General features: G+C 38.9%; 1 protein-coding gene across 5 annotated transcripts in view; it reads right to left on the bottom strand.

Moving 5' to 3' along the window:
* PAK3 (p21 (RAC1) activated kinase 3) overlaps positions 1 to 24,362 on the bottom strand; it is a 385,169-nt gene that overhangs the window by 14,616 nt on the left and 346,191 nt on the right. The window lies entirely within an intron of this gene.

Below are 24,362 nucleotides of genomic sequence, written 5' to 3'. Positions count from 1 at the left end.
GGTCTTAGTGATACAGTGCAGCAAGGGAGAAGAATTGTCCTGTAATTTGAAGGAGAATCAACAGTAATAAGGAACTAGTGCTATGAACTGCTGCAAAACTTCAAAGAATGCTTATGTCCTCTTCTGAATTTCTATAAAAAGAATGGCTGTGGTTTTTGCTGGGAGATGGGACTGATGGTGGGGGAGAAGGGGTCTTGGTTGGCAGCATAACACATGATTCCTACAGGTTCAATAGTGTCCCTAACATAGGTATCAAATGCAAGTCTGCTTTTTAATATTGTTTGTTGTTTTTAAAATTGCTCCAGAAGTATAATTTTAAGAACTGCATAATAGTTCAGCATGGGGATGTACTATAGTTAATATTGTTGGACTGATTTTAAATGCATGTACTAAGAAAAAGGTTGAAAGGAAACACCAATATGTTAACAGTGGTTCCCTCTGGGTGGTAGGATTAATTTTTGAAACATATATTTTAATTTTCCAAATTTTCTACAGTGAACATGGCTGCTCTTGTTATTTTTAAAAACTCTCTAAAACATCACTTAAAAATGAAGGTAAAAGGCTGTACCGTCCAATTTATACAAAATTCCTTTTTTTTTTTCTCTTAGTGTTCCTAGGATTAAATCTGCTTTTCATCAAATACTACCCCTTGAAGGAAAGAAAAGATCAGACAATTTCTTTTTCAACTATTGTTTTGTTTTAATCTAAATAGTATTACTTTTCAACGAATTTCCATTATAAAAGTCCACACTTTCAGTTATTATTATGGGTTGCACTGGCCTTTGTGGACTGGCCTGGGAACATATTTACTATGCATATGCATGTTCTATAAGAATGTGCACTCTGAGTTTGAAATAATTAACTTAAAAATGAACTTTTGTAATACATCCTGTGTGTTAGCTATAAAAAGAAAATTGCTGTCAACAGCCATGCTAATGAAAGACAACTACAACTGTAGCCAATATAACAATCACAGAAAAAAAGGATTTTACTAGCAAAGTTGTCTTACCTGAAGAAAGATTGAGGAAAATATATCTAGGCATGAGTGATCACATTTTGGTTTTATCTGAGTTAGTGGAAACTCAAAGAAAGTGAGATGGTTATTAGAAATTAGACTAGAGATTTCCTTTTTAGTTGGTTGCTTCTTAAGAAACCCACGTGAGTTCAACTTTCTCATCCAGCAACCTTCCCCTCCTTCACTCCTACTGTAACCACTAACTTCTATTACTGCAACCTATAGAAATGTCTTTCATACTCATCCATTTCTCTCTATATCCACTGTCTCTGCTTAAGACTGAACTTCTCTCAGATTGTTCCATAGTTTCCTGATTGGTTTTCTTTACTCAAGCCTTTTTATTCTCCATTCTCCTTACCAATCTTTCCCCATCAGAGATCTCACCATGTTATCCATCTCTCTGCTTTGAAAAATTTTGGTGACTCCCCATGGTCCATAGATGTGTTTTTCAAATTATTTCCCCCTAAAATTCCCCTTAAAGGCAGCTAAGAGGAAAAAAAGGTGGGAGAGGGAGATAGGTATAGAGATTCTAGGACCCTGTGCCCAAACATATCTGTTTCAATGTGAGAAACATATTTTTTTCTTTTTTTATTTATGCATCCAAGCAAAGTTTCATTTGAACCAAGGAAGCACTATAGTCACTTGAAAACCACTGGTCCTCAGAACATAGTAAAGATTCCTTAGCAAGGCATATAATGTCCTTCATGATTCGGCACCTGCCCACCCTTCCTGCCCTTATCTGTTTTCTTCTCACCCTAGAACCCTTCTTACCTCAACCCCACATATGCCTGTTGCCCAAAGCTATACACACCAATTTGTTCATCATCCCCATAATAGGAAGTGTTATTTCATATCTGACTAAAATTCTATCCCTATTTCCCTTAGGTGCCTGGTGAAATTATACTTGTTTTTTAAGCTCTATTTCAAATGGCACTTCCTTTTTATAGCCTTCTCAATCTGTCCCTGATAGATATGGTGATCAACCACCTCAGTTTTCTGAGGACTATCCTAGGTTTTAGCACTGAAGGTCCTGTGTTCCTCAATACTAAGCAAAGCAGGATAATTGGTCACCCTACAGATAGAGTTAGCCACTCTCTCCCTTGAGTTACCAGAGTCCTTTGTTCATATGCTCATTTTCATATTGTATTGTGAATACTTGTTACATCTCTTTAGGTCTGATATCCTGGAATGTGAAGGTGGAAATTGTGTCTTTATCGCCTATGGATTTTATGGCAATGGACTCAAAATAGCTGTTTAATAACTATTTTGTTACTGAATTAAATGAGAGACAAAATATATAAATAAATGTAACTGAGCTGGGGATATAACAGAAGATATACAAAGTATGAAAGCTCAGAACCTAAAGTAAACTTTAAACATGTAAGAAAATACACAGAGAATGACAAAGGCAACTTTTTGTTGTTGAAGGGGCCTGGAATGTGATAACTTCTGACTAACCACTCCCCAGTGTGGACTAGGGAAGAGGGCTCCACGATCAGTGATGTAAGGAGATGCCATTAAAAGGAGGGAAAACTGGGAAAAGATGACCACAACAGGGAGGGGAAGAACAAGTGCTCTCTGGAACCTGGAACGTAGTTCAGAAACTTAGTCTTCTCTGACTGATCTCGAACAGAGAAGGTGCTTTTGATTAATCTTCTGCTATATCATTGAACAAGGTCTGTTTAATTTCTAAGGTAAGGTAGACCTACCTTAGACCTTATTTATAATCTTAGAAAGACAACCTTTGGCTAAAAAACTGGTGGCCCTCTTCATTGTGATATGCCTAGAAGCTTGTGATATTCTGGAATTCTTAGTGATTCAAATCTCTTGGCAATAACACACAAGATCACTATTTTCACTCATCCCAACGTGCAACTAAATACACCTAAGTACTCAGAGAAAGCCACTTTATCCAGTTGAAGGAATAATTCAATTTACCTTATTGGCAATTTCCTCAGTTACAAAAGATCAAAGCAGTCATCTTAGAAGTTACCACATTTCTTCAAAACAATCCATTTATACCAAATAAATTTTCATTAAGGCATTTTTGCAATAGGACTAACCATTTAATTAAAAAGCTTCAGTTTGTGACTTCAGTTCATTATAACAGTTTATAAATTTTAGGTTAGGGTGCTAGAAAAAAAACCAGGAGACTTACATGAAAATGTGTTAGTAACCATGAGAGATACCAGCACTGATAAAAAGAGGACAGACTAAGGTACAAACATGTCCTTCTAAGTTGACTACTTGAGACTCAAAACACATTTTTTCCATGGATAGCCTGTTATAAATGGTGAGTAGGCTCCCAGCGTAGTTCATACAATGCCGTTTAACTACAAGACCATTAGGCAGGCTATTCATCTACATCGCAATATCTATATAAATACTATGTCCATGGGAAGTATTAATATCTAACATTTATTGAATGATTACTATTAGCTCACTTAATCCATAAAACCCATTGAGGTAGACTGAATTATGATTCCCAATTGACAGATGAAGAAACTGAGGCCTGTGAAGTTAATATAATAAATTGTCTAATATCACACAACCAGTAATGAGGGAATCAATATTTGAATCCAGGGAGTGTAAGTTCAGAGTCCATGCTCCTGACCACTGCACAATATCACCTCCCACTGTTCCCAGTCTCTGAGATAAGAATTCTCCTACCAGAGGCAAACAAGGGCTCTTCAAGAAATGAGGCACACTGAGCATGAACAGCTACACCTCTACAGAAGAAATAGGCCCCTTTAGGTTGTTTTCCACTTGCTTGGAAATGGGAAACAAAGAGTAGGTATGAGTTAGAAGAGTTTTACACTGTATTTACATATATATGTATATATATATGTGTATGTGTATGTATGTGTGTGTGTGTGTGTGTATATATATATATTGAGTATTTATAAGCAGCTTTTACTCTGGCTGTTACCAGCAACCTACTGCTGCCCTGGTTCCTTTTCTCACTTTAGAATTTTCAACTTCCTTTGAGTGTTTCATAAGAGTTTTGGCAATAAGTGATTTGATACTTTAGTTTACTCATGACCTTGGATGTCAGAGGTTAAAGGCCAGAATATATTGCTGTCTCTGAAGTATTTACACATTTCATAAAAGGCCCTGACATTTCTTTTTATTTTTGGTTTTATTTATTTATTTTTAGAGAGAGGGGAAGGGAAGGAGAAAGAGAGGGAGAGAAACATCAATGTGTGGTTGTCTCTCATGCGTCCCCTACTGGGGACCTAGTCTGCAACCCAGGCAAGTGTCCTGACTGGGAATCGAACCAACAACACTTTGGTTCTCAGTTTGATGCTCAGTCCACTCAGCCACACCATCCAGAACACATTTCTTTCTTTGTAAGAACAGAGTAAATGGGGCCAAACCTCCAAAGAAATTACCATATATAACTAATATTGTATTTCATACTTTGACTTATTCAAGCCAACACTTGAGGTTGGCTTATAGACCACACTGCTTATTCAATGTGATAACTGAATAAGCAGTGTGGTCTAATTTAGCTCCCTACTTGTCTTCCATAGTAGTTCTCATCTGTCACCAAATTAGTAGGGGGCCATTTTTTTGTTTTTTAATCCCCTTATAGGTTGATGGTAAAAGGTAATTAGTTAGCACTGACTGATTAGGTGTTGGTCTAGCTTTAGAGTGATCCTTTCAAGCATTAAGGACTGGCCACTGCAAGAAAATAAATTTCAGATGACTTTGACAATGCATTTGCTCATTCTAATCTCTCAGGATTAATAGTGCTTATCAACAAACATGGAGTAGGCTATGTGTACTCAGGAAGCAATCCTTGGCAGCTCAAGCATAACCCAAGGTTTCAAATCACAGGGGATTTGGAAGTGGGGGTGAGAGTAGGTATAGAGATAGAAAATGAAGGAAAGCAAAATGAAGCAGGAGGTAGAGGAGAGTAGTTGTGAGCAGAGGGAGCAAGAGAATTTAGGGCAAAGACAGGGGCCAAAAGACAATGGGGAGAGAAGGTGACTGGTGGAATGAAGAGGAAGAAAAATGAAGATAAAGACTAGGAAATCAGTGAGGTCAAGGGGACCTGATCCTAGGTTCCACTCTGCTACTGCCCCATATCTCTGGTCTTTTTTCACACAAAACATCTCAAAACATTGTCTATATTTGGTACATTGACTTCCTCACCTCCTATTTTTCTCTTTAACCCACATCTAATTTTGATTTCTAAGGTACCATTTAACATTATACATTTGTTTATCTCTTATTTCAGAATATTAGAGCAAGAAGGGACTAACTCCCTGATTCTTTTGAGCTTTTCTACATAACCATATTAGGATAAAAATAGTCAAATTGTGAAATGATCTGTGAAACATGAATATTTGGTTAATAAACTGATTTCAACTTCGATTTTATATGCAGTTCATCAGCTGAACATCTCTTACACAATAACATATAATTCTTCCCATCACTGCACAGAGTATAGACCATGGGTCCCTGAAGTAGATTTATCAGTGCAGTGCTCTTCCCTGCCTTCTCCCCATGATTTCTGTCAGAGTAAGGTTGCCCAGTTTCACATGCAGCATGTTTCACCTCATGATCAAGTGCCTTTGCTTGGTAAGAAAAGAGAAATCTTTCCATTTTATGAGGTATAGGCTTAGTCAAGAGGTGATGAGAAAAATCTCTGAGATACTCTCTGAAGATCATTCCTTTTTAAGCACATCTAAAAGTAACATACACTCAAACCATGGTCCTTCTAGCAGTCAGGGAAGGCTGTAGCCTATCCACAGACTAAGAACACAGAATCAGAGCAAAAGACCCATGAACTTCCCCTTTCATTTAAGTGAATGTCATGTGGAAGCCCCATAGAGGAAACAAATTAAAAAGAACTGTTCTGGTGGAATCAAGAATCATGTGACCTCCCCTTTGGCCCCCTTAAAGCCTAAGGAACTCCATGGAATTCTGGAGTTTACTGGTAACCAATATCATTAAATTCCACTTGTTCAAAGCCATAAGGAAGTGGAAACCCAGCAAAAAGTAATCTATACAAGGTTATGGAGCTCCTGATTGGCAGATCTGTGAAGATAATTCACTGTTAAATTCATAATGCATACCGTTGATAGTGACACTAACTAGTTCCTTGTCTGGTACCCTCACATTCATTTCATTGGCCATGCCTAGATGAAAAGTGCTGATGAATTTTTCTATTTAAGCACTGGGTAATTCATTTTTTATAGGCAATTAAAAAATAGATTTTATTAATTTACCTTTAGAGGGGAAGGGAGGGAGAAAGAGAGGAAAATTGTCTCTCATGTGTCCCCTACTGGGGACCTGGCCTGAAACCCAGGCATGTACCCTGACTGGGAATTGTACCAGTGACCCTTTGCTTCACAGGCCAGCACTCAACACACTGAGCCACACCATCCAGGACTAGCACTGGGCAATTCTTGACTTAAAAAAAAAAAGAGGTACAGGAAGAGGAAAAAGGATGAAGGAGGAGAAGGAGACAAAGGAAGAGAAGAGAGAACAACAAAAAGAGGGAGAGGGAGAGAGGGAAGGGGGAGAGAGAGAGAGAGAGAGAGAGAGAAGGAGGGAGAGGGAGAGAGAGAAAGTCATCCAGGTTTTGGTAATATTAGAACATTGGCTCTCCTAGCTACAGAGCTAACACTGCTTTAATCAGGTTAACTTTCTCTGTGGAGAGACTTATGTAAGACATCTCAGAGTATCCTTTTACCATAATACAAAGGATCTTCTAAAATGATGTCACAACCAGTTTGCAAAAGGTATATTTCAAAAGTCAGAAATGTTCTTAGTTATCAGGAAAACCCTGACTTTCTTGGTGAAGTCATTTTTCATTGGCAAAAACACAGATTTAGAAAGCCATAGAATAAAACATGTGAGTGAGAATTTCAGTGAGCAAATACCTCTCATCACACTCCATGATTTGCATATTTAGAATAAATTTTGATTTTTAGGGATTTAACTCCTTAGTTATAAGTCTGGTTATACCCATCAGGGCCCCACAGGGGCACTTGTATTTCATAGGTGATTGGTGATTTGTGACCCTATGCAGCAGAAGGCAATGGTAAATCAGTGCATGTTGTTTTCTCAATATTTATTTCTTTATCTTTCTTAATTTTCTTACTTTGAAAACCTTATGATGAGACTGTTTACTCATTTATAGGGTCACCAGGATACTGAGGACAGCACATAACAACAACCTATTAGGACAATAAGGATTATATATCCTTGGCTTATTCCCAAGCCATGCGTTAAGGACACTGAGGAATGATAAGAGTAGGATAAGGGAATACCGTTCTTGGCCAAAAGTAGGTCTCCAGTCAATTTTTGATCTTTCTTTCTCCCCTCTTCATCTAGTGAGAGTCTCTTAGATTTTAGTTTGTTGGGAAACCAATTTCTCCCTTGCCTGTCTTCTGGGTCATAACTCACAACTTTGAGGCGTTTGCTTCCAAATTACAATCTAAATGATACTTGCAGCTTTCCTATAGTTAGATCCCACATTCGTATGTTAAATTCCAGACAACCAATGATTCATGAAAGTTGTCTTTTGATAGGCACTGATTTTGTTTCTGATTAAAAAGAAATCCTGTTACTTTCTATACTTATTTTAGTTGCAGTTATCCCAACTATCCCCCACTTTTAGGCATAGGTTTGCCCTCAGTGTAGGAGTGTCAACAAACCATCAATAAACCTTGCTGTTCTATATGGAAAAAGGGAATGCTCCCAGCTCTTCCTAAAACACATTCCAAACAATACTGACTGGGTGCTAGCAAAGTATGCTTGCTTCTCTGCAGATCAGGAAGTTTATGTCTGACTTTAATTCCAAATGAGCACACACCTTCAAACCCAGACATTCCAATCCACAAAACAGGTTCCAGTGGCTAAAGGAAGCTAGAATCACCTTGTAATAGATGCTATATTTTAGTTGCTAGAGATTCTCTTCGTCTGCTTTTACTCTCTTTTCCAGAAATGCAAGCTAACCAGAATTTCCCTAACCAGAATGATATTTATGTAGTGCTTTAAGTGCAGGAAAAGGAGGAGTAATGAATTTCCTAGTGCAGACAACAGATCTGAATTTAGATTTCTGCCCTCTCTTCTCCCTGGCTATAGAGATTATGCACTCCTAATCATGAGTAGTCAGACTGATGGCTTTATTATCACCAGTATGTGCTATGTACTCAGAAGCTAGCACATTTTAAAAATGAACTCCATTTTCAAGAGAAACAAAATTGAAAAAGAAAATGACATATTATGAAGGTATATGCTGAGCTAATGTCATTTCTTTTTTGATAGTGTTACTGGACTGGTAAATCAGAGAATGCCATGGAGTGCATCAGGACTTCAACAAGGTATTGAAAGTGTTATTAATGACACTTTTTTAGATGAAATGAGGAAGTGGGGGAAGAATGAGAGTGTGCTTCTTTCTGACTGAATAACCATGCACAAGAGGGTTGATTAAGATTTGTTTTGCAATCTAGACAGGGTTCTATAAAGGGCTTGCCACAGAGTTTTGCGTTTATTTGGTTTGGTCCTTGGTGTAGAATCCTGGTATCATTGGTTCTTAAAGCTCCACAGATTTCAATGTGCACCCAACTTGGAGGACCACTATTATAGGATCAATGGTTTGCATACTATACTACATAATGTTTTTAGCATTCACATGTCTCATTGATACCAATAACTCTCTTCCAAAGATCCAATGTTTGATACAGTTTCACAGATGCTTAAAGCAAGGGTAGAACAAGAACAATTAAAATTTCATCCCAATTAGGATAAAGGTTTGGAAAATTACACATAAAAAGGACTCTCCCCACAGGGTCCAGTAAGGCCCTCAACTCACTGTTACTGAGACATTTCATAAATACCAAATTCCATTAGAACCCATTAATAAGAACAGCCCTGTTATATGTGTGAACACAATGTTAATAAAGAGGCACATTTTTGGTGTTGAGAAAAAAAACGAAGACTTGTTATATGGAAATTACTGTGCTTCCTTATTTAGAATCAGGTCATTATAGCCACAGATATTTTAAAATTTAACATTAGCTATACTTTTTTTCTCTTACCATTTAGTCCCCTTATACCTCCTCCCCCCGAGCAATCACCATGCTGTTGTACATGTCCATGAGTCCTTTTACCTTTCTGCTCAATCCCTCCACCCCCTAACCTCCCCACCCCCAGCTGTCATCCAGCTCTCCACTTATGAGTCTGTCCCCATTTTCCTTGTTAGTTCAGGTTGTTCATTAGATTCCACATATGAGTGAAATTACATTGTATTTGTCTTTCTGTGACAGTCTTATTTCACTTAGCATAATGTTCTCCAGGTGCAATCACACTATTGCAAAAGGTAAAATGTTCTTTTTCTTTATGGCTGAGTGGTATTCCATTGTGTAAATATCCCAAAATTGTTTTATCTGCTCATTTACTGATGGACAATTGGGCTGCTTCCACATCTCGTCAATTGCAAAAAATAAAACAAAACAAAAACCCTGCAATGAACACAGGGGTGCTTATGTTCTTTCAGATTACTGTTTTTGGTTTCTTTCAATATAATCCAGGAAGTGGGATCACTGGATCAAAAGGCAGATGTATTTAAAATTTTTTTTATGTAACCATACTGCTTTCTATAGTGGCTGCAACAATCCATGCTCCCACCAACAGTGCAAAAGGGTTCCCCTTTCTCCACATTCTCGCCACCACTTGTTTGTTGATTTATTGATGGTAACTATTCTGACAGGTAGAGACGATATCTCATTGTGAATTTCTGTGATGATTAGTGACATTGAGCATCTTTTCATGTGTCTATTGGCCACCTGTATGTCCTCTTTGGAGAGGTGTCTATTCAGGTACTTGGCCCATTTTTTATTTGAGTTGTTTGATTTTTGGATGTTGAGTTTTGTAAGTACTTTATAAATTTTGGACATTAACACCTCATCAGATGTATTGGCAAATATTTCTCCCATTCTAAGGGTTGTCCCTTCATTCTGTTGGTGATTTCCTTTGCTGTACAAAAAATCTTCAGTTTGATGTAGTTCCACTGATTTATTCCTTTTCCTGTTTCCTTTGCTTGGGAGTTATAGCTAATAAAATCTTGCTATGAGCAATGTCTAAGATTTTGCTGCCTATGCTTTCTTCTATACTTTTTATGTTTCTGGGTCTAACATTCAAGTCTTTGATCCATTTTGAATTTATTCTTGTAGGTGGTGTAAGAGGGTGGTCGAGTGTCATTTTTCTGCACATATCTGTCCAATTTTCCCAACACCACTTATTGGAGAGGCTATTTTTAGCCCATTGTATGTGATTGCTTCCTCTGTAGAATATTAATTGACTCTAAAGGTATGGGTTTATTTCTGGGCTCTCTATTCTGGTCCATTGATCTGTGTTTCTCTGTTTATGCCAGTCCCACACCATTTCTATTATTATGACCTTACAGTATAGTTTGATATTAGGTAGTGTGATTCCCTCCAACTTTGTTCTTCTCATGATGTGGGGCTTTTTATAGTTCCATAGAAAATTTTGAAATATTCATCTAGTTCTTTGAAATACATCATCGGAATGTTGACAGGAATTGTGTTGAATCTATTGATTGCCCTGGGCAGCATGGGCATTTTAATGATGGTAATTCTTCCTATCCATGAACACAGTATGTGCTTCCACTTACTTGTATCTTCTTCAATTTCTTTCTTCAGTGTCATATAATTTGCAGAGTAGAGGTCTTTTACATCCTTGGTTAGAGTTATTCCTAGGTATTCTATTACTTTTGTAGCAATTGTGAATGGGATTGATTTCTCAATTCCCCATTCTGTCAGTTTGTTATTGGCATATAAAAATGCAACTTACTTCTCTATATTAATTTTGTATCCTGCTACATTGCTGAATTCACTTGTCAGTTCTTGAAATTTCTTGGTGGAACCTTTAGGGTTCTCTGTGTATCATGCCAGTATCATGCCATCTGCAAATAGTGATAGTTTTACTTCTTCCTTTCCATTTGGATGCCTTTTATTTCTTCTTCTTGTCTGATTGCTGTGGCTAGGACTTCTACTACTATATTGAATAAAAAAGTAGAAAGTGGAGATCCCTGTCTTGTTCCCAATCTTAAGGGGAATGCTTTTAGTTTTAGCCCATTGAGTATGATGCTGGCAGTGGGTTTGTCATATATGGCCTTTAATATGATTAGATATGTTTCCTCTAATCCCACTTTGCTGAGAGTTTCTAACATAAATTGGATTTTATCACGTGTTTTGTCTGCATCTATTGATATTATCATGTGGTTCTTATCCTTCATTTTGTTTATGTAGTGAATCAATTTATTGATTTTTGAATGTTGTACCATCCTTGCTTTCCCAGAATAAATCCCACTTAATCATGGTGTGTGATCTTTTTGATGTGTCGCAGTATTAGTTTTGCTAATTTTAATTTATTTTTTAAATTAAATTTTATAGATTATATTTACAATAGTCCTGATTTTACCCCTTTTGCTGCCCTCCACCCAGCAACCACCACTCCCTTGGGCAATCCCCTCACCATTGTTCTGTCCATAGGTCATGGGTATAAGTTCTTTGGCTACTCTATTGCCTATACTGTACTTGATATCCTCATGGCTATTCTGTAACTACCTATTTGTACTTATTTTTTTTTACATTTTTTATTGTTGTTCACATACAGTTTTCTGCCTTTTCCCCCACCCCTCCCCACCACCCCAGCCCTCCCCACCTCCCCTCCCTGTTTCCACCCCCCTTGTTATTATCCATATGTCCTTTATAATGTTCCTATAAACCCTTCACCCTTTTCCCCCATTATCCCCTCCCCTCTATCCTCTGATCACTGCCAGCCTGTTCACAATTTCAATGTCTTTGGCTATACTTTGCTTGTTTGTTCATTTTGTTGATTAGGTTCCTATTAATGGTGAGATCATATGGTATTTGTCTTTCACCGCTTGGTTTATTTCACTTAGCATAATGCTCTCCAGCTCCATCTATGCTGTTGCAAAGGGTAGGAGCTCCTTCTTTCTATTTGTACTTCTTAACTCCTCACCTCTTCACAACTGCCCCCATCTTGCAGCCATAAAAATGTTCCCTGTATCCATGATTCTGTCTCTGTTCTTCTTGTTTGATTAGATTGCCTTTTAGATTCGATTGTCCATAGATATGTATTTATTCCCATATTATTGTTCATAGTTTTGATCTTCTTCTTTTTCTTAAAGAAGTCCTTCCAATACTTTATATAATAATGGTTGGATGATGATCAACTCCTTTAGCTTTTTCTTGTCTGGGAAGCTCTTTATCTGCCCTTTGATTCTAAGTGATATCTTTGCTTGGTAGAGCAATCTTGATTGTAGGTCCCTTCTTTTCATGACTTTGAATATTTCTTGCCAATCCTTTCTAACCTGAAATTTTTCCTTTGACAAATTAGCTGACAGTCTTATGGGAACTCCCCTGTAGGTAACTAACTGCTTTTCTCTTGCTGCATTTAATATTCTCTCCTTAACTTTAACCTTTGGCATTTTAATTGTGATGTATGTTGAGCCTCTTTGCATCAATCTTGTTTGGGACTCTGCATTTTCTGGACTTGCATCTCTATTTCCTTCACCAAATTAGGGAATTTTTCTGTCATTATTTTTTCAAATAGATTTCCAATTTCTTGTTCTTTCCCTTCTCCTTCTGGCATACATAGGATGCAAATGCTGGAATGCTGGAAGTTGTTCCAGAGGCCGTTTACTGTATCCTCAGTTTTTTTTTTGATATATTTATTGATTATGCTATTACAGTTGTCCAATTTCCACCCCTTCACTCAACTCCATCCTGCCCACCCCCTCCCTCCCACATTCCCCCCCTATAGTTCATGTCCATGGGTCATACGTATAAGTTCTTTTGCTTCTACATTTCCTACACTATTCTTACCCTCCCCCTGTCTATTTTCCACCTATCATTTATGCTATTTATTCTCTGTACCTTTCCCCCCTCTCTCCCCCTCCCAATCCCCTATTGATAACCCTCCATATGATCTCCCTTTCTGTGGTTCTGTTTCTGTTCTAGTTGTTTGCTTAGTTTTCTTTTGTTTTGGTTTTAGGTGTGGTTGTTAATAACTGTGAGTTTGCTGTCATTTTTACTGTTCATATTTTTTATCTTCTTTTTCTTAGACAAGTTCCTTTAACATTTCATATAATAATGGCTTGGTGATGATGAACTCCTTTAACTTGACCTTATCTGAGAAGCACTTTATCTGCCCTTTCATTCTAAATGATAGCTTTGCTGGATAGAGTAATCTTGGATGTAGGCCCTTGCCTTTCATGACTTGGAATACTTCTTGCCAGTCCCTTCTTGCCTGTAAGGTCTCCTTTGAGACATCAGCAGACAGTCTTATGGGAACCCCTTTGTAGGTAACTGTGTCCTTTTCTCTTGCTGCTTCTAAGATTCTCTCCTTCTCTTTAATCTTGGCTAATGTAATTATGATGTGCCTTGGTGTGTTCCTCCTTGGGTCCAGCTTCTTGGGGACTCTCTCAGCTTCCTGGACTTCCTGGAAGTCTATTTCCTTTGCCAGACTGGGGAAGTTCTCCTTCATTATTTGTTCAAATAAGTTTTCAATTTCTTGTTCTTCCTCTTCTCCTTCTGGCACCCCTATAATTCGGATGTTGGAACGTTTCAAGATGTCCTGGAGGTTCCTAAGCCTCTCCTCATTTTTCCGAGTTCTTGTTTCTTCATTCTTTTCTGGTTGGATGTTTCTTTCTTCCTTCTGGTCCACACCGTTGATTTGAGTCCCAGTTTCCTTCGCATCACTATTGGTTCCCTGTACGTTTTCCTTTGTTTCTCTTGGCATAGCCTTCATTTTTTTCATCTAGTTTTCAAACAAATTCAACCAATTCTGTGAGCATCTTAATAACCAGTGTTTTGAACTGTGCATCCGATAGGTTGGCTATCTCTTCCTCACTTAGTTGTATTTTTTCTGGAGCTTTGAAGTGTTCTGTCATTTGGGCCTTTTTGTTGTTGTTGTTGTGGCACGTCTCTTACTTAAAGGGGTGGAGCCTTAGGTGTTCACCGGGGCGGGGTAACGCTGGTCTCTGTGCTGTGATGCTGTACGTGGGAGAGGGGCTGAGAGGGAACAATGGCGCCCGCTCCACTCTCCACCGGAGTTTAGCCACTCCCTCCACTACCCGCAATCAAATTGGGCCCCTCTGGTGCTGGTTCCCGAGTGGGTGGGCTTGTGCACACTCTAGGCCCCTGTGGGTCTCTCCAACGACCTCTCCTGTGAGGCTGGGAGTCTCTCCTGCTGCCACCCCAACCCCCACAGGCGTTTTCAATCAGAGGTTTGAGGCTTTATTTCCCCGCGCTGGAGCCCTGGGTTACGTGGTCTGCTTTGCTCCCTGCCGTTGGTCCTGGTTTATCTGTGCATGAATGTGGGGCTGCAGGGTGCTACCCGCTGCTCTGCCTGCCCCGTTCTCTGTCACTCTGAGTCTGGCCCTCTCGGTTTATCTGTGTGCAAATTCGGGGCCACAGGTTCTGCTAGTTGTCAGACTGCCTGCCCCGTTCATCCCACACTCCACCAGTCTCAGTCTCGCCACGGCCACGCGAGTCCTCTCTGCCCTGGTGCCCGTCTCCGCCCCTCCTACCGGTCTGGATGTATGGTTCTTTTTTATCTACTTGGTGTCGGACTTCCTTGCCGTTCGATTTTCTGTCAGTTCTGGTTGTGCGAGGTGGTGCAGTGTGTCTACCTACACCGCCATCTTGGTTGGCAGTTTTTTTTTTTTTAATCTTTTTTTTCTTGTTGTTCTGATTGGTTGTTTTCTGCTTCTTTGTGTTCCAAAAATTGATTTGATTCTTGCCGTCATCTAGTCTACTCTTGTTTCCCTGTAAATTATTCTTAATTTTAATTAGTGTATCCTTCATTTCTGACTGGTTTGCTTTTTTGCTGTAACAGTCCTCATGAAGTTCTTTGAGTATCCTTATAACCAGTGTTTTGAACTCTGCATCTCATAGATTACTTATCTCCATTTTGTTTAGCTCTTTTTCTGTAGTTCTGATTTGTGTTTTCATTTGGGCCATGTTTCTTTGTCTCCTCAATTGGGCACCCTCTCTGTGTTTGTTTCTATGTATTAGGTAGAGTGGCTTTGACTCCCTGTCTTGGTAACATGGCCTAATATAGTAGGTGTCCTGTAGGTTGCAATGGCACAGCCTCCCCTATCACCCAAGTTGGGTACTGAAGGTGTGCCCTTTGTGTGGGCTGAGTACACCTTCCTCTAATAGTTGTGTTGTTGCTGTTGGCAGGTCAATGGGGAGGGGATTTACCCAGGTCAGTAAGCTGCAATGATTGGCTATGATCACTGACCACCATCCTATAACCACCATGGAGGATCAACTGTGCAGAGGCAGGGTGGTGGTGTTGCTCTAATGCGGTCTGTAGCTGTCCACTGGGTGCGCAGCCCCTAATATTTCCTGGGTGTTGCAGGCCAAGGTCAGCTTCCACCTGTGTTCTGTCCAGGGCCACTCTGGCTACAGTGTATAGCAATCTGAGATGGCTGGTACTTGTGCTGGGCTTCAAGAGTCCCAGGCAAAGCCAAGATTTGCAGGCAAAGCCTGAATCTAGGCTGGCTGCTGCTAGTGCCATGCCTGGGGACACTTAGCAACAAATACGGGGGCTGCGGGCTCACTGAGGGTAGATGTTGCTTGTTTGAAAGAATTTAGGAAGTTGTGAAACATGAGCTAAGACCAGCCATTCGTATGGAAAGGTCACTGTTAACAGCTCTAATGTGGGTCCAGGTCTTCCATGTCTCTGCTCCTTCTAAAAGTCTGAATGGTTGTGGTTTCTTTAATCCCATAGTTGTCAGATTTCCATTCAACTTTATTTCTGATTGTTCTAAGTGATGGTTGTTGTATAATTTAGTTGTAATTTTGATGTGGTTGTGCAAGGAGGAAAGCCATGTTTCCCTATGCTGCAACCTTGACTGAGAGTCTCAGTTTGCTAATATTTTGTTGAGGATTTTAGTGTCCATGTTCATCAGTGATGAACATGGCCTACAATTTTCTTTTTTTGCAGTGTCTTTATCTGGTTTTGGAATTAGGATAATACTGGCTTCGTAAAATCATTTTGGGAGTCTTCCCTCCTCTTGAATTTTATGAAATAGTTTGAAAAGGAGAGGTGTTAGTTCTTCTCAGAATATTTGGTAAAATTCACCTGTGAAGCCATCAGGTCCAGGGCTTTTGTGTGTTGGAATTTTTTTTCATTATTGTTTCAGTTTCACGAGATGTAATCTGACTATTCAGATTCTCTGATTCTCCCTGATTTATTTTTGGAAGATTGTATGTTTCTAGGATTTTATCCATTTCATCCAGGTTGTCCAGTTTGTTGGCATGTAGTTATTTATAATATTTTCTTACAATCCTTTATATTTCTTTGGTGTCAGTTGTTATTTATCCTCTTTCATTTCTGATTTTATTTATTTGAGTACTCTCTCTTTTATCTTCATGAGTCTGGTTAAAAGTTTGCCAATCTTGTTTATCTTTTCATAGAACAAACTCATGGATTCATTGATCCTTTGTATATTTTTTTTAGACTCTATTTCATTTATTTCTGCTCTGATCTTTAATATTTCCTCAATTCTACTCACTTTGGGCTTTGTTGGTTGTTCTTTTCAAAGTACGTTTAAGTATGAAGTTTGATTTGTTTATTTGAGCTTTCTCTTGTTTTTTGAGATAGCCTAGTAATGCTATGTATTTCCCTCTTAGGACTGCTTTCCCCAGTGTACCACAGATTTTAGATTGTTGTGTCCTCATTTTCCTTGTTTCAAGGTATCTTTTGATTTCTTCCTTGATCTCAGTGTTGACCCATTCATTGTTTAATAACATGTTATTTAGCTTCCGTGTCTTTGCGTGTGTTTCAGTGTTCTTCTGGTTGATATCTAGTTTCATAGCATTGTGGTCAGGGAAGATGCTTGATACGATTTTAACCTTCTTAAATTTATTGAGACTTGTTTTGTTTCCTAAAATGTGGTCTATCCTAACATGGAAAGCATTCCATGTGTACTTGAAAAGTATGTATATTCTGCTGCTTTGAGGTGAAATGCTCTGAAAATATCAATTAAATCCTTTTGATCTAGTGTGTCATTTAAGGCTGCTGTCTCCTTGTTGATTTTCTGCCTGGAAGATCTATCTGTTGATATCAATGGGTATTGACAGTATTTCTGTAGATGTCTCCTTTTATGTCCATCGAGATTTGTTTCACATATATAGGTGCTCATCTGTTGGGTGTGTAAATGTTTACTAGGGTTATACACTCTTGTTGGATTGTTCCCTTTATCATTATGTAGTGTCCTTCTTTGTTTCTTACTATAGCCTTGGTTTTAAAGTCTATTTTGTAGAATATAAGTATTGCTTTCCCAGTTTTTTCTTTTCCATTTGCATGAAGTATCTTCTCCCATCCCTTTACGTTTAGTCTGGGTGTATCTTTCAACCTGAGTTGTGTCTCTTGGAGACAGCATGTATATAGGTCTTCTTTTCTTATCCATTCATCTACCCTCTGTCCTTTGGTTGGTTCATTTAAGCCATTTATATTTAAGATGATTGATATGTTTTTAGTGCCATTTTATTGTTAGATTATTTCCTCTGTTTTTTTTTCTTACTGTATTTCTTCTTAAGGCAAGCTCTTTAACATTTGTTGCAGTATTGGTTTTGTGTTAACAAACTACTTTAGCTTTTTGTTGTCTGGGAAGCTCCTTATTTCTCCTTTGATTTTAAATGATAGTTTTGCTGTGTAAGTCACCTTGGTTTTAGGTCTTTGCTTTTCATCACTTTGAATATTTCAGGCCACTCCTGGTCTGAAATGTTTCTGTTGAGAAAGCACATGACAGTATAATTGGTGCTCCCTGTCATACAACTACCTGCCTTTCTCTTCAAGCTTTTAGGATTTTCTCCTTGGTTTTCAGCCTTGCATTTTAACTATGATGTGTCCCAGTGTAGGCCTCTTTGGGTCCAACTTGTTTGAGACTCTTTTTTAAAATTTATTTTTAGAGAGAGGAGAAGGAGGAAGAGAGGGAGAGAAACATCAATGTGTGGTGGCCTCTCACACACCCACTACTGGGGACCTGGCCTACAACCCAGGCATGTGCCCTGACTGGGAATCTAACCAGTGACCCTTTGGTTCACAGACAGCACTCAATCCACTGAGGTACACCAGCCAGGGCTGTTTGCGACTCTTTGAGCTTCCTGGACTTGTGGGTCTTTTTCCCTCATCAGATTAAGGAAGTTTCCAGTCATTATTGCTTCAAATAGGTTCTCGATCCTTTGCTTGCTCTCTTCTCCCTCTCGTATTCCCATGGTGTGGATGTTGTTACGTTTCATGTTGTCCAAAAATGTTTCTTAAACTGTCCTCATTTTTTTTAATTATTTTTTTTCTTTTTGCTGCTTAGCCTTGGTGTTTCCTTCTACCTTGACTTCCAAATCACTGATTCGACCCTCTGTTTCTTCTAACCTACTCTTTACACCTTCCAGTATATATTTTATTCCAAATATTCCAGTCTTTATTTCTGACTGGTTCTTTTTTCCTCTAGTATTTTCTTTTCTTTTATTCAATTAAAAAATTATTGTTGTTCAATTACAGTTGTCCCCATCCCCCCCCTTTATTCTCTCCTGCTCTGTGCATCCATCCCTCCCACAGTCAATCATCCCCCTTGTTGTCCTTGTCCATGGACCCTTTACACATGTTCCTTGACTTCACCCTTCCTCTTCTTTCCCCCATTATCCTCCTCCCCCCTCCCTTCTGGTCATTGTCAAAAGGTTCTTTATTTCCATGTCTCTGGTTCTATTTTGCTCACTTGTTTGTTTTGTTGATTAGGTTCCATTTATAGATGAGATCATATAGTATTTGTCTTTCACCACCTGGCTTATCTCACTTTGCATAATACTCTTCAGTTTCATCCATGCTGTCATGAAGGGTAGGGGTTCCTTCTTTCTTTCTGTTGTCTAGTATCCCATTGTGTAAATGTACCACAGTTTTTGGATCCACTCCTTTACTGATGGGCACTTAGGCTGTTTCCAGCACTTGGGTATTGTCTTTAATGCTGCTATGAACATTGGGGTGCATAGGTTCTTTTGAATTCGTGTTTCAGGATTCTTAGGGTATAATCCCAGCAGTGGAATTGCTGGGTCAAAAGGCAGTTCCATTTTTAGTGTTCTGAGGAAATTCCATACTGTTTTCCACAGTGGCTGCACCAGTCTGCATTCCCACCAACAGTGGACTAGGGTTCCCTTTTCTCCACAACCTCACCAGCACTTGTTGTTTTCTCATTTGTTGATGAAGACCATTCACTGGTGTGAAGTGGTACCTCATTGTGGTTTTAATTTGCATCTCTCTGATGGCTCGTGATGCTGAGCATCCTTTCTTATGTCTATGGGCCCTCTGTATGTCCTCCTTGGAGAAGAGTCTGTTCAGGTCTGACTAATCCTTTTCTAAGGGCTCTATGTCTTTTCATGGTGTTGAGTATCCTTATAATCATCACTCTAAACTCTATCTGATAAATTGCTTACCTCCATTTCATCTAGCTCTTCTTTTGGAGAATTCTCTTGTTCTTTCATTTGCAGTCTGTTTCTTTGTTTTTCCATTTTGGCTGCTTCTTTGTATTTGCTTCTATGAAATAGGTAGATTTGCAAAGACTCTGGTATAGGCCTTTGTCAGACACTGCTTGTGACTGGCCCTATTCAACCTGTTTGGAGCTATCAGTGATCCACAGTGTGTAGCTCCCTCTGATGAGCCTGAGTGTGTGCTGAAAGAACCAGGCTGCACACCAAGGCCAACTTTTATCACCACTCAGCCCTGGGGAGGGTCATCTGAAGTCTCATGGAGTTCCCTGATATCCACCTTAGTTGTTAAACTAAGTAATGATATAGCTTCAAGCTGTAATCAGCAGCTCAGCTTCAGCACCACAGGGCAGGACAGAGTAATTCTTGTGGGCTGGGCTGTTGCTTCCCCTCAGGCTGATGCCATTCAGAGATGAGTGTTCTGCCTATGAAAGCTGGCTCCTGCAGTATGGGGGATGACTCAGAACAGGGATCCTGGTGGCTGTTCCTTCTGTTCTCTCCCCAGATCTACGAACCTCAGACTCCCCTGAAGCATCTCTAGTCCACTCTCCCCTCCCTCTGCTGGAGCCCAAGTAAAGTGGCTGCAAATGAAATTTTGTGCATTGACCCTTTAAGAGGCTTTCTGCATCTCCAGCCACCTCTCTATGGCAGACAGAAACCCTGTTGCTTTTCACAGCTGGATGTTTTCTGGGTTCCTTTTCTGGCTGTGTTGCTGTAGGCTGGGGAGCCCAGCTTGGGGTTTAGACCTGACATTTCTCAGGGGAAATCCCCTGGACACCGAAATATCCCTCTGGATCTTCTGCTGCCACCTGTTGAAGCCCAGCCCATCCTCTCATGCCTCCTCCACACTCCCTACCAGTTTCATTGTGGTGAAGTAGGTTTTTTTTTCTCTCTGTCTATGGTTATAAGGCTTCTCTCCACCTAGTGTTCACTTTGTTATTCAGGATGTTTCTCTACAACTTAGTTATAATTCCAGATTGGTCATGGGAAGAGGTTAGTGTAGCTTCCACTTATTCCTCTGCCACCTTGGATTACTGACCAATCACAGGTTTTAAAAATTATATTTTCTTATTTATTTATTTATTTATTTATTTTTAGATAGAGGGGAAGGGAGGGAAAAAGAGAGGGAAAAAAGCACCAATGTGTGGTTGCTTCTTGCATACACCCTATTGGGGACCTGGCCCACAACCCATACATGTGCCCTGACTGGGAATTGAACCAGCAACTCTTTGGTTCGCAGGCTGGCACTCAATCCACTGAGCCACACCAGCCAGGGTTAAAAATTATATTTACAATTAACAAAAACAAGCCAGGTTAATGAGAACACCAACATTTGACTTGCATATTGAGGGAAAGTTTGATTTTAACCACAGTCACTTTCATAAACAGAAAGAACAATACATGTTATTATTGAAGATGTCCATGGGTCACATAACAACATGTCCAAGGTCATTTATGTTGAGTACAAAGACTTCAGGCAGTGGGAGAAAGAAGAAGAAGCTTGTCTCTTCTCTGTTACTGGAAGGGTACCAATGTCATAACATTAGTACAGTTAATAACTCTCTAACCTTTAAAAGGCATTTTGTAAACAAATTAAGTCAATTAGTACGTATTAATTTACTTTTTAAGAAATCCTAACCACTTTTTAACTAGGGGTGGTGGGCAGTAGCTAATTCTTTGCATCAATGATGTATTAACAGGCAATATTCATAGAGCATGCTTAGTTGCAACTGACGCAACAAAGACACAAAAAACCCACAGTGAAATGCAAACAACAGTCAAATGTATAGCTCCAGAGTTCACTTTTAACCTCTCCTGCTCAGTGTTACCTGTTTATGATAAAATAACTTAATTATGTGAACCCTCTACTCCTTGAGGAAATAGGAGTATGACCAGTGTGGAGGGGGAGATTTGGGGAAAGTGGGGTATCTAATCACTCCTCTTGGAGTAAAAAGCATGCTGAGAATCCTTTCTCTCATTTTTATTTATATATATGTCTCTCTAATATATTTCCTACATTGAGCTAGACACTACTAGGTGATTTACATGCATTATTTCATTTAGCTTTCATACTAATTATGCAAGATAGATATTGTCCCAATTTTACACAAAAGAAGCCAGCATATAAAAGTTTTATGTGACTTGCACAGGTCACAGAGCTTATAGGTTGTGGGCCAGGACATACCTAGATCTGCCTGACTACATGGGCCATTTTTTTTTACATCAACATGCTACCCCCTACTCTACCATTCTGTCTTCCTTCCATTTATTTTCTTTTTCCTCCTCAATGCCTAAAGTGATGGATAGGTGGTAGTACTGGAAGGATTTTTAAAGAAAGAAGGACTAACCCAATTTTCCTTTATAATTCTGAAGGTGTATGATTTTCTATTTCCCCACACATGGCTTGGTGACCAGTATCCAGGAAAACATAGGCTTTTTACAGGATCACGTTATGTTTTTCTCTCCAATCTCTTCATGCTTTCAGTGACATTTCTTTAAACAATCTCAAATAAGGGCGTATAGCCTGAAACATTGTGTTTTCTTTAAGAGAGCATGAGAATAACATAATGAAAATAAAAACTAAGAAAGTACTTGTGGTGACCAACAAATAGATAGAGGGCTGGCTCAAGGATTTGTTGATTGTTTCATTGGAGGTTGAACACTAGGGAAGTAATAAGTAAAGTTAGACTAAATCCTTATCCGTGGACTTCAACAGGGTGGTCTTTCTGACCATTCTTTTTGTTATATAGCCTTAATGTAGGCTTCCTGAACCTGGTGTTTTGTTAATCTGCAAGTACTTGTTTAGATACAAGGCTGTGGATTCTAAGAGACAAGGTGTAAACTAAGAGTTCTAATTCCGGGCTAGAAGATGGCTATAAAGATTAAATTTTGTTTCCTTTTTTCTAACAGTTAACAGCCTAGCAAAAGAGAGATCAATTGTAATGGGGAACTGAAGAAGGTAATAACTTCATTATTGTGGCCAGTGTTGCTTTACAGAATCATTTACTTAATCCTTAAATTTTGCAGGTTATAAATTACACATTAGAAGGCAGAAAGCAAAACAGCCATAATCCTGTTTAGTGCCTCCAAACTCCAAAGAATTAGAGCAAGAAACCTTGGAAACAATAGGCCTGATGTGTTTTCTCGCTGCTATTTCCTAGTAAGCAAAGGTGGTTAAATAATGAGGACAAGGCCAAGTAATTATCCTGATGTGCTGGTCCACAGGCCAGGGGTGGGCTTGATTAAATTCATGGAGACTGACCTATAAACATGGGAAAATGCTCTTTCTTTTCTACTCAGCCCTGCAGGCAGCTAATCAATGTGCACATCTCACTTCCAGATTGAGACCAGAGCAATAGCCCATAGCACACATTAGGGAATTCACTCCAATCTGTTGTTTTCTAATCTGTGAAGGGACTAGGACAAGAGGACAAGTAGCAGAAAGGAATCGGGAGGGGACAGGAGGAAGCTTTCCCCCCTCTCCTCCATACATAGAGAATGTAGGCCTAAATTATAAAATGTTCAACTGCAAAAGCAACAGGACAATTAGTTTGTAGGTTTCTTTACATGTATAGAAAGCTACATATACTTGGCTTGAATATAGGTTTTATAAGCTTATGTGCCAGGGGTGTCAAAACTTTTGGCATCTGCACACCACGCTGGAAGAAGAAGAGTTGTCTTGGGCCACAAATTAAATACGTTGTGACATGTACTCACAAAAAAATCTCACAATGTTTTAAGTAAATTTGTGATTTTGTGTTGAGCTATATTCACAGCCATTCTGGGCCACATGTGGCCTGCGGGCCACAGGTTTGATACACCTGGAACACTTAATTATTTACTAAGGACAATGGTTTTTGTATACCAAGAGTAAAATTCAATTTTAGATTCTTAGTGGTAAGGATACAAACAATTTTCAAGATGCCTTTGGCATTGTAGGTCTATTAAATAGATTGATTACATTTTGAGCGTAGAATTTGTATCTGTGCATATTTCTTTTTTGTTTTCATTAGTGCGATAATCTTTATATATACAACACAGCTTCTGGTTCATCCTTTGTCTATATAGCATGAAATTGCTACTGGCTGACTTTTGTATTGAGCAAGCATTTATTTCATATTCCTTTGCCTTTTCCTCTCATGATCAACAGCATATCTGAGTCAAGATGGTAGTGTTAAGCTATGAAATCGAGCTTTGCTCTTTGCAGTGTAACCAGACTATGTAAGGATGAAGCCTCTAATTCTGCAGTAGCAAACTGAGTTACCCAACACAAATTATTTCCATTCATTTTCTACTTGACAGTCTAATTAAGTTTGTGATTTTATCAGCCAGGCACTGTGTCGATCCTATGTTCCATTCACTACCTATCAAGCTATTGTTGCTCAAAAAATTGTTACTAATAATGAAACAAAATCTAATATTAAAAATTATAACTGTTCTGGAAATGCATTTATTTACTTTGTTAAAGTAGCTATAAAGCAAGTGTTTCCTAGATAGATCATTTAACCATAGCATGTAATAAAATGACTCTTTCCCTCCCACATCTTGCTTTAAAAAAAAAAAAAGCCTTTTTAACAGCAGAAAGCTAAACTAAAAACTTTTAAGGATCCCTGCCGTTAGAAATACTGATGTGAAAGCACTGGAAAAAACTGAAAGAAACTAAAAATAACTCATAGTAATTTTGAAAATTATAACTTGAAGCTTCTATGACACTTGTCCCAGAAAAGAGCCCATTCTGGCCAATTCTGGTGAAGACAAGAAATAACATTTCACCTTTTCCCTTACCAGAG

Source organism: Desmodus rotundus, chromosome X (assembly GCF_022682495.2).
Source record: "Desmodus rotundus isolate HL8 chromosome X, HLdesRot8A.1, whole genome shotgun sequence".
Lineage (NCBI taxonomy): Eukaryota > Metazoa > Chordata > Mammalia > Chiroptera > Phyllostomidae > Desmodus > Desmodus rotundus.
This window is presented reverse-complemented; position numbering and strand designations above follow the sequence as displayed.